Source organism: Zea mays, chromosome 2, assembly GCF_902167145.1.
Source record: "Zea mays cultivar B73 chromosome 2, Zm-B73-REFERENCE-NAM-5.0, whole genome shotgun sequence".
NCBI lineage: Eukaryota > Viridiplantae > Streptophyta > Magnoliopsida > Poales > Poaceae > Zea > Zea mays.
The window spans coordinates 155667437-155679400 of record NC_050097.1 but is presented as its reverse complement, the minus strand read 5'-3'; the positions used below and the strand labels follow the sequence as shown (position 1 = coordinate 155679400).

The 11964-nt window shown below is 39.4% G+C and overlaps 1 long non-coding RNA gene across 3 annotated transcripts; it reads left to right on the top strand.

The window, feature by feature from the left end:
- Positions 1-8726: 8726 nt before the first annotated feature.
- On the top strand, positions 8727-11671 carry LOC103647146 (uncharacterized). 3 transcript variants are annotated; one of them, XR_004856354.1, is made up of 8 exons: positions 8729-9098; positions 9210-9579; positions 9965-10058; positions 10144-10311; positions 10396-10697; positions 10786-11008; positions 11092-11203; positions 11286-11671. It is a non-coding gene; the product is annotated as an uncharacterized lncRNA (long non-coding RNA). The 3 variants fall into 3 exon arrangements; XR_002267651.1 differs by lacking the exon at positions 11286-11671 and having other exon boundaries at positions 8727-9098; positions 11092-11250; XR_562676.3 differs by having other exon boundaries at positions 8733-9579.
- The last annotated feature ends 293 nt before the right edge of the window (positions 11672-11964 follow it).

Genomic DNA, 11964 nt, shown 5'->3' with positions numbered 1-11964 from the left:
GAATTGATAAAGCTTGGTATTTCGGTTTTTTGGTATTTTGGTTCGGTATACGGTGAAAACCGATTACGATACCGAAAACCGAACTTTTGAGATACAAAAACCGAAACCGAACCGAACTACCGAAAAAACCGAAATTTCGGTTCGGTACAGTTCGGTTCGGTTTTCGGCTTATGGTAAAAAAGTGCCCACCCCTACTTTCCACCGCCGAAGCCGAGTACATTGCCGCATACCATTGTTGCGCGCAATTACTTTGGATGAGGCAAACCCTCAGGGACTATGGCTACGAATTCAGCAAAGTCCCGCTCCTATGTGACAATGAGAGTGCAATCCGCATGGCAGATAATCCCGTTGAACACAGTCGTACTAAGCACATAGACATTCGGTATCACTTTATGAGGGATCACCAACAAAAGGGGGATATCGAGATAGCTTATGTAAACACCAAGAATCAATTAGATGATATCTTTACCAAGCCACTAGATGAGAAAACCTTTAGCAAACTTAGGAATGAGCTAAATATACTTGATTCTCGGAACTTTGATTGAAACATTGCACACATAGCTCATTTATTACCTTTGATCATGTCTCTGTCATTTTTGTACAAATGCATATTTCTTATTATTTTTTGTACCAAGGCTACGACTAATATGTTTTCAAGTATATTTCTATATTAAGTCGTAGATTGAAAGGGAAATGGAGTCTTCGGCAAAGAACAAGGCTTCCACTCCACAACTCTGACGGTATCATTTACCCTTTGCCGATACTCCACACACTCTCAATTGGTATAACACTTCACTCTTATTTAATTGTACCAATGGGGAGAAAATTCAAAGGGCTCTCAACATCTCCGTTTTTGGCGATTAATGCCAAAGGGGGAGAAAATATTAAGCCAAAGCAAAAGGACCGCACCATTCGGTATCACTTTCTGAGGAATGTCCAACACAAACATATGGCTTTGATACCAATTGAAAGTCGCCTAGAGGGGGGGTGAATAGGCGAAACCTGAAATTTATAAACTTAAACACGCACTAAGGTCGGGGGTTAGCGTTAGAGTTAAACTCAAGTCGCAAAGAGAGGGAAAACAAATCAACCAAGAAATAAGGCGAGTGAACACGATGATTTGTTTTAACGAGGTTCGGGTCCAAAGAACCTAGTCCCCATTGAAGAGGTCACAAAGACCGGGTCTATTCCAACCCTTTTCCTCTCTCAAACGGTCACTTAGACCGAGTGAGCCTTCTTCCTTAATCTCATGGGTCACTAAGACCCCGCAAGGACCACCACACACTTGGTGTCTCTTGCCTCGCTTACAAAGCACTTGAGAATAGGAGAAAGAGAAGACGAAAGCCAATACAAGCGACAAGAACGCCCAAGTCGCACCCTTAGAGGTAGCAACACACTTAAATCAGAATAACCCGTCAGTCCCTCGGATCTAGTCCGATAGAGCCACTTACCAAGGATCGAATACCACTAGCCCACTCAAAGGTGAGGCACAAAGAAATACAATAAAGCATAATACCACAAATTTAATAAGTATCAATAGTGATTACATTATCGGAGTTTCAAAAGCGGTAACCAAAGTTTTTAATGTAGCGGAAATAACTAATGGAGAAAACCGAGTAACATGGCGAAGCCTCGCCACGCTACTCCTCCTGGTCCTCTCCTGCGGAAGCATTAACTCCTCCCGGTGGCAGGGATCGAGGCCAAGTCACACCAGCAACCAATCATCCAAGAGTACCTGCAAAAATTATGCCACAAGCAAGGCTGAGTATACTAATACTCAGCTAGACTTACCCGGTGTGAGGAGTCTACTCCTCTACCTCTAGACCAAGAAGCTGTTTGGCTGAGCGGTTTGGTTTGCCAAAGGAACTAGCTGAGTCTAAAATCAAGTTTTAGCTTTTCAAGTTCTAGAATAATAATTTTAGACTAGATGAGTACCTAGCTATTCTTACATGGTATCAAACATTATATCAATCAACATCTTTTGTAAGTAACCTCATTTCCATTTATTACTCAATGCAGTACAATGGATCAAGCAGTCTCATTAGCTACGAGAAGCAGACGATTTGAATCGAGTTTTAACCTTGCAAGGTAAACCTAAACACACGACATGTAGGGGCACTCCATCTCCACACACATCAACCGTCCCCATCGATCCCCCGTTCGCGGCCAGGGCTCACCGCCTTAGCATACAATGCTCCACTGACCCCAGCTGCCGTCGTGCTGTGACCGCACTTGTACCCACCATATCCGGAATGGGAGACCACGTCTCTAGACAAGTGAGGAGGAAAGTCCGCGCCCGGCTTCACTCAGGTACTAGGCTTACCGGTTACCATATTTCCCGACATGTGTTTAGTACGTTCAAACGCTTGACACAGGTATCCGCACGTTAATCCTTATTCCAATTTCATCTTGTAGCCAGCTCATCCCCATGGATCTGTGTCCATATACCATCATCATTCTGTTATAAAAAATGGATACAACCAATTTCTGACCTCGCGCGAGTGCTAGAAAAATCACTCGACTTCTACCGAGATCCTGAATTAGCATAGCAGCTACTCGACCTAGCATACTAGTATCCATCTCAAAAGGAATCCTGAGTTCATGCAACTAAGGTTTTAGGCAACTCCTACACTTAAGTGCACGGTACAAGCCTACAAACATTAAGTGTAGTAAAATAGCATATATAAATGGTTATGCATAAAACCGAGGCTTTCCTGGAATTCAACACTTAGATAGTGTTTGCTAGATGACACTCGCTTGGCAAGCATCCACTGGTTAAGTCCATCCCTCTTTGGGTCATCCACCAACTGCATCTTGTGGTTGGCACCACATCACTTGCACGATCATCATCTCTCGGTCCAAAATGAGATGCGGGATGCATATGTATGAATATCATGAAATAGCACAAGATACTTTAAGTACAGGATAGCGAACTAACATTAACTAGTAAGACACATAAACATCCATACGTTAACGCTAGCTATCTATATGTCATTGGGCACAAGTCAACATTACTGGAAAGACGACGAACATTTCCTATATTTGACCAACACAAACACAACATCACGAGTATAGGTATTTACCATGTTCACTTTAATCATTCATTGGCTACTTATTATTAAACTAATTAAGTACACCTAAATTTGCTAGGACTTATATATAGACAAACATAGTTAAAAAGGAATAGTCATTTAATCGGGGTTTACAATTGTTCGCTATACTCTAATGCAAGCATACATCCAAGGGCACACAAGAAAGTGATAGCCTAATCACACTATTTATTATACTAATCTATTGAGGTTGGTTATTTATTAATACTCAGATTAGCAGCACAATTATTAGAACTGGTAACATCTCATTAATTTTGTTTTTTGTCCATATAGTGACACTTGCTAAATTGACATTGATCGAAGCTAATTTCTTACTAGACGTCAACCATTTAATTTACTACTGCACTAGTTATTTTTATATCTCCAATTATATAATCTACTAATATAGGGATCATAAGATAACACTATCAATCATACTCAAGCAAGACAAGAGAGTAGAGCAATCAACCACAATCAACAAGATTAGGACAGCAGCACAACATTTACTTGTTTCAGTCGTAACTCACAAGATATTCATCTAAAAATAGTGATCAAATACTTTTTGGAAAGTCTAAGAAGTTCTCTACAACTTTGGTATTGCCCTCTCAAGGTAATTAGACACTTAACAAGGTTAAATAGTGATAAATGACAGCTTTATTCAGATTTGGACAGATTTAGACTTGCGACTTCAAAAATTCATAACTAGAGATTCAGGCATCCAAACAAAGTGATCCTAAACTTTCTGGAAAGATAATAAAATTTTGTACAAATCATTTATGAACATCTTCAGTTGATTTAACATGTATCAAGAGTAAAAGACACTAGAAGGCTTTGCTGTCCAGAACTGGACAGATTCAGTCTTCACACTTTAAACACCTATAACTTAATCTTCTGACCACCAAAAAGAGTGATCCAAGACTTTTTGGAAAGCTTAGCAAAAGTACTACATAACTTTTATAATTACCAATAAGTGATTGTATGTTTAACTAAATCAAACAATACAATTTTTGAAATCTGTTCTGATAGTGGACAGAATACAACAATCATCTTATAAATTTTATAACTCTCAAACTATCAGGTTTATTATCATGACAATTTAACACAAGTAATATGAGGAAATTATATAGTGGACAGGGACTGATTCTAAACTAAACTTAAGCAAACAATGCGATCTCTGAAATCTATATAGAAATTGGACAGATTCAGTTACTGAACTTATGAAAAGCATAACCTCTAAACGATCAGGTTTATGGCTGTCAGATTTTAACACATGTAAGGTAATAAAGTTATCAACAATTTTCTTATAATCATCTTAAGGTTATTTGTTGATTAACTGGCTTGAACATCTCAATGAAACATTGCTATTTATGTTTGGACAGATTTCAACATGCAACTCTAAATAGTCATGAATAGAGTTCTATATATCCAATAAATATGGTTCTAAACTTTTTAGAAAGCTTAGGAACATTAATTAAACTCTTATAATACCCCTAAGAAGTGATTCTAAGTCTAACTCAGTCAAACAACACAACATTCAGATCTGCGCAAAAACATCCAAAAACCTCACAACAAACTTGCTACAAGCATGACTTCTAGACCATTAGTCCTAAGCTCTTGAAGTTTTAGGACAAGCTAGACATCTAAGTTAACTATAACTTTCATATAGCACATGCCTACAGAAAACACAATTTACTTTACTAGATTAACCGCACAACAAAGACTGTACGTGCGGGAATTTCAGTTTGCTTAGCACAAGAGCACTTAACTAAATTACCAAGCCAACTCATGGAGAGAAACTACCATCAATTTCTCAAGTTTCAATTTATATGAAGACGCTTAAACATTTCAAGAAACATGCACGCTTTCGTTTACTTCTAATTTGTCACTAATTCTTCTTATAATTATAAAATGTGTGTTATTTTAGCACCATATGAAACTATCTAATTTTGGGCTGGAATTTTTATGAGGCACAGGTAATGACAAATCATGACTAATATATAAATTTCACATGCTCAGATTTTATATTTTATTTACTACAAGAATAACAAATTGTTAATGCAATAAAGCATGTGAGAGCAAGTTAAATCTAAAACTAATTATTTTCTGTGGATGCATGACCATATTAAGTTTTCTTGGGCTACTATAATATCATGCAAGGACAGTGGAAGATCATTTTCCATTTTTACATCTATATATTATTTATAAACCATTTAAAACTACTTAATATGCATCAAACAAGTTAAATCACTAACTTCATCATACATGCACCACAATTTATGAAATTTTTAACAGTCACCAAGAATCACACCAAGAGTCTACTGTAGAAATTTGAATCCATTTGGAGCACTAGAGCTACAGATCCAAAAATAACAAGCAAATCAATCTTCTTTTCTCTATTTAACATGTTTTAATTAACACACCTATAAAACAGTGAACGACCTATAAGTTTTATATTTTTTTAGATGGAGTATGACAACATCTAACTAACAAAACAAGTTTCATCATCCATGGATTTTTATAATTAAAACTATAGAGAGAAGTAAGTTCATTTATTTTCTAAACCAGTTTTAAATACGAATTTCTACAGAAACACTTTTCCACCAAAACATACCAACATATAGATCCAATAGTTAGAGCATTTTATAAGGGAGCCAACAAAATAGATTTCACGATTTTAGGAGCTCTAAAACTCGAAATATGAATATTTGAACGAAGAGCAAAAATCTGCAACTTTTGTGCATTCTTACCCATGGCCTCGGGCCCACTCGTCATAGACTCAGGGGAGGTCTTCTTCAACCTCCAGCCATCTCCTCCATGCAAGGGAGCAGAGAAGGGGCCGGGCTAGGAGGTGCAGGGAGGGGATACAGCCATGGCTGGGGAGAGGGCGCCATGGGGAAGAAGGAGGAGTTCCCTGCTCAGCCGAACAGAGAAGGGAAGGGAGTGGTGTGTGGGAGAAGGGAGAGGATGGGCTGCCATTTATAGAGCAAAGCTCTGGACATGTCAGGTGGAAGTGAGCAGTGGCAGGTGGAAAAATGTCGACATTGGGCGGCCATTTTTGGCGTTTTCCTTTTGGAATCAGACCCTGGTCGCTGTAGAAGATATCTTCCTTGATGTACACTCTAAAAATATTATACAACACTTGAGGTGATTCAGGCACTAGTTAGAGAGATAAAGACCCACAAAAATTGGTTTGTCAGTGGGTTAGAAATCAGTGGAAACTTGTGAAAACTGAGTGTCAAAGCATGTCAAACGGATTTGGATGAATGCCATCTTTTAATATGTCGTGCCTCTATTAGTTATTAACAACTTCTATATTTGGGGAAACTTGAGGGAACTATTTAAGGTACTTAGAGATTGAATCAAGGCTTGGTTCAAATATAAAATTTGTTATATAACACAGGTTCTACAACTTTTATTAAAGGTCAAACCTCATATCTTGAATATAAATTAAAGTTTCACTTTGGTAAAGGTAGCATCATTATAAAGCTTCAAATTATATTTTTAATGCAATCACGGTATTTTCTCGACATTTTCTTGGCATGGACCCTTAATAACTTTTGTTGTAGAGTTCATATAGAGTTGTTGGAGAAAGATGGCAAGGTTTGGTTGAATTTCAAAATTTGCATTTGCTTAATCGAGCAGTTTCAAGCAAGCGTATGATTTATAATTTCATACGAACATTTGGTTCAACCTTTGAGAAATCCTTAGAATACACTTGATAGTTAGATATGAATTATGATATAGAGAAAACAAGTAGATTTGCATAAGAATAATTAGAGGTTGACACAATAGAGATTCCGTTGGAGAATGCGGATTCGGACTACGTATTTGGACATAGACCGACAATCGAGAAAGCGGATTCAGACACCGATTGGATAACATAACAACTATCGAGAGTCCGAATAAATGAGTCTGGACGGGAGTTGCGAGACGAGATTGACTTTCGAATTTGCATTTGCTTCAAGAAACAAAAAGTTTTAACAGGCTCCAAATTTGGCTGTTCTTGAGATCGAATAATTCCAAACTTGGTGAAACTTTCATGAGTAACTTGATAAATGGAGATAAATGTGACAAAGAGATAGAAATTTTACTAAGCATCCGAGATTAGGATAAATCTCCCAACATAACACGAAATAGACATCTGGGGTGTCACAGCAAAGCAAAAGGACCGCACCACCATTTCAAAATTTTTAATTGATGATTTTCACATTTGTATCCACACAATGGCAATCTCTTCAATTGGTATCTTTGAAGATAGATTTTCAGATTGATATCCATTTCAAAAACCCTCTTGAAAGCTAAGAGAAGAATTTCATTGAGTTTTATTTAAGTCAAAGGAAAAGCATTTGAAACAGGGGGAGAAATTTCAAATCTTGAAAAATGCTTCTTGCAATCTTATTCATATACCTTTGACTATTTGCAAAGAAGACTATAAAAAGATTTTCCAAAAGGATTTGCAAAAACAAAACAAGTGGTATAAATGTGGTCCAAAATATTAAATAAAAGAAAAGCAATCCATTCATATCTAGTGACATTATCAATTGGTTTAATTCCAAGTAACCTATGCACTTACCATATGCAAACTAGTTCATTTCTGCACTTTATATATTTGCTTTGGTTTGTGTTGGTATCAATCACCAAAAAGGGGGAGATTGAAAGGGAAATAGGATTAACCTTTTCCTACAATAAATTTTGGTGGTTGAATGTCCAACACAAACATATGGACTAACTAGTTTGCTCTAGAACTCATGTATTATAGGTGCATAAGGTTCAACACAAACCAATAAAATATTCAAGTTAGGGACCCAATTGAAAAGGAGCAAAAAGAACTTGAGTGTGCTGTGGACTAGCGCACCGGACTGTTTGGTGCACCAGGGCCGTACAGGTTCCAAGCAGCCACTCTCGGGAAAACGCAGGCGCGCTCCGCTATAATTCACCGGACTGTCCGGTGTGCCACTGGACTGTCCTGTGAGCCAGTGGAGCAATGGCTACCTCCGCACAACGGTCAACTGACAGCGGGAACAGTGCACACTACACCAAAATCGTACACTTCCTACGGTTTTTTAACTTTCTACAGCTTTTATAACAAACCTTAGGAAATAAATAACTTCCGAGAGGCAACTGGTACCACTAGGAAATAAACATAACTTCCTACGGTTTTTTATAAAAGCTGTCGGAAGTTAAAAAACCGTAGGAAGTTGGGTTTCATCTGTTCACCAGCCAAACGAATAGCTAACTTCCTACGGCTGGCTCTAGGAAGTTAGCTGCCCAGTTAACTTTCTACGGCCTCCTCTAGGAAGTTAGGTTTCAGTTGTTGACCAGTCAAACAAAAATCTAACTTCCTACGGCCTCCTCTAGGAAGTTAGGTTTCAGCTGTTGACCAGTCAAACAAAAATCTAACTTTCTACGGTCGGCTGTAGGAAGTTACTTAACTTCGTAGAGGCAAAGTACAAACTCTAGGAAGTTAGGTTTTAGCTCTTGACCAGTCAAACGAAAACGTAACTTCCTACGGCTTTACTCTAGGAAGTTATGTTTTTTTTATTTTTAACCTCCCTCAACCTTATCTCTTCTCTCACCCAGGCCCACCCAGGCACTAGCCGGCCAGCAGCCCAGTCCAAAAACTTCCCATACATCGGGCTTGTAATGTGCGTCAAGCACTCAAGTGATCCGCGTTCGGCACTTTGGCTTCGGGAGTCTTGACCTAGCGCAGCCGCCACCACAGCGCTGTCCCTGCCGCGATAGCTCCGCGTCGCCGCTCAACGGAGGCCGACGAGGCGATGAGAAGCGGAGGCCGAGCAGTCGCACTTGCAGGTTCAGTCCTGCTTGTCCGCAGTCCACAGTTCGCCCTCTATCCTCTGCTGTGGGATCTGCAGTACCATCTGCTTCGGCCTCAGCACTGCCATTCGCTTCAGCCTCTGCACTACCGTCCAAGTCAAGTCGCTGTATCACCTTAGCCCATGGACGCTCCCAATGCCTTGATGGCTTGACCTCTGATGGAGAGGAAGTAAGGTGAGAAATCACGATTGTTTGTTGACTTTGTGAGGCCGTAAAAATTGAGATGTATTTTTAATATTTTTGTAATACTAACCATGTCAAATATGTCTACACGGTTGGATGAAGTTGTACTGCTGTACCAATTCACTGTATTTGTAGACTACACTACGCCATGCTTTGCTAATGAACCAGCCATCATGTTCTACAAAATTGGAGGATGAACTAGCCATGATACTTTGCCAGTGAACCATGTCAACCGGGTATGGGATCCCCGCGGGGAGAAAACCCCGCTCGGGGACGGGGACAGGAAAAATCTTCCCCCGTTACTCTTCGCGGGGACGGGGACAGGGATTTTTCTCCTCCGTGGGGACGGGTATGGGCACTCAACCCCCAACAGGGAATTCCCCGTTGCCATCTCTACCCGCTGCGCAGCCACCGACCCCACTGTGGACGTCCCCGACCCAATCCACCGACCCGCACCCGCTGCGACTGTCAGGTACCGTGTTTATACTTTTTTTATTTTTTTATTCAATGTGCTAACTTCCGAGAGTTTACTCAAATAATGTCGTAGGTAGTTAGGTTAATTAACTTGATTGGCTAACCGCTGCATATAGTTTAACTATGCTAAACTCTTGTATGTTATGGCTAAAATTAAGTTTATGTTTGATTAATAATATGGTGGGTGAGGACCTTCGATGAAAATTAATCTTGTATGTTATGGCTAAAATTAATCTTGTATGTTATGGCTAAAATTAATCTTGTATGTTATGGCTAAAATTAAGTTTATGTTTGATTAATAATATGGTGGCTAACCGCTGCATATAGTTAGGTTAATTAAGCTTATCGTGAAAATTTATAAATAACGTGTTATTTTATTTTAGCATCAAGTATGGTGGTAGTGAAGGGCGACGTCCAGAGAGTAAGAACGAGGCGACACAGTATGGACTTGATATGACTGAGCAACAATATCTTGAGGTAATTGATGTTTTTGCTTGTGTTGAAAAAAATTCCATTGCTTCTAGATATTACAGTTACTTATAAATGAATTGCGTTCATGCAGCATTCGATTCCATGGATAGCTGCCAATGATGCTGCTTGGCGTGCGTTATGTCGTTACTGGGCTTCGACTGAATTTAAGGCAAAGTCTGTGCGACACAGTTCCAATCGTGGAACCGAGTCGTATCACAGGTATGGAGGTGATGATCACTTTCGTTTGGCAAAACGAATGGTAAGTACAGTTTAAGCCATTTTCGTTGCTTGTAGTTGACTTGTTGTAATTTCTGGTTATAGTGTTTGTCAAATGTACATACAGGAAGCTAGCACTGGTGCAGTGCCTAGTGATGTTCAAATATACCTTAGGGGGCACAGAGGATCAGATCCTGCAAATCCAGATGTGTTGTGCAGCCAAAAGGCAACAGATCGTGTGCTGGGTGTTTGGAAATGTTTGGTAGGTTCTGTTTATATGGATTTTTGTATGTAAGATTACATTGTTCTTTTGTATGAGGCTGCATATGGCGAGGCAATGTCTAGTTAGCACGGACCAGACTATGACTGGAGGACCTCACCTATTGATCCTCAGGCTGTGTATGCAAGTGGTGGAAAAGCTCATGGAAGGTGAGGACTCTACATATCTTATATTTTTTTATTGGTTGAGTGCAATACATGTATTCTTAATCCTGTCGTGATGTTACTTGTTTTGTAGGTACACAATGTTTGCTAACATCATCGACTCGAACCAGGTGAGGGTTCAGCGTGGAGGTTCATCGAGGTCTACTGCTCGTAGCTCCCGTCGCTCCACTCAAGATTCAGCAGAAGTGGAGCAACTGCGAGAAGAACTTAGGCGACATTAGGATTACTTGAAGCAACAAGCTGCGCAACATGAATATTATGCTACACAGATTCAGCAACAGCAAACACTCATACAAGTAAGTTCAAAAGATAATAGCTTTCACTCTAAGATATGTATTGATTTAAAACGCTGATGTGAATGAGTTCGACAAATTTGTAGCAACTAGCACAGGCCCAAGGGATACACGTCCCGGTGCCCCCCACCACCTCCCGTTCATTATCCTTGGTCTTCACCTCCACCTATACCTACATCTCCATCTACCGAACATCAGGTATGCATATTCATCATCATTTACTTGTTGTTAGTTATATTATGATGTAACTCAACAAATGTCATTTGTACATGTATATTAGACCCCTCCAGCTACCTTGCCGACGCATGAACAAGAGGACGGGTTAGACTTTGTCGAAACCCTCTTCAATAGTGGAGGTATCGACCATCACTCTTCACTGTAACCCGATGGTGATCGACGACCGTGAGCTTCCATGTTATTGCGTTCTGATACTTGAGACTTTTATTATGACTATGTATGAGATATTGTCTCTTATTAGTACTGGATGATGAGATGTGTCTTATTATGACTATGGATGAGACTTTTGTGATGTAATTGATGAGACTATGGATGAGACTTTTGTGATGTAATTGATGAGACTATGGATTTAAATATTGTTATGTGATTGTGTGTGAGATGTTTTATGCAAAAATATGTTATGCTATATAACTGTTGATATATTTGTTATGTTATGAAATGTGGTGTAAAATATAAACAACATTTGTAATGCTAGTCAAATTAACTTCCTAGAGACTTATTAACTTCCTAGGGGCTACAGTAAGCCGTAGGAAGTTAGCCAGCTAACTTCCTAGGGGCTACAGTCAGCCATATGAAGTTAGTCTGCCAACTTCCTAGAGGCTACAGTAAGCCGTAGGAAGTAAGTCAGCTAACTTTCTAGGGGCTACAGTAAGCCGTAGGAAATTAGTCGTAGGAAGTTAGTCAGCTGACGACGTGAAACTACTAACTTCTGAGAATCTACT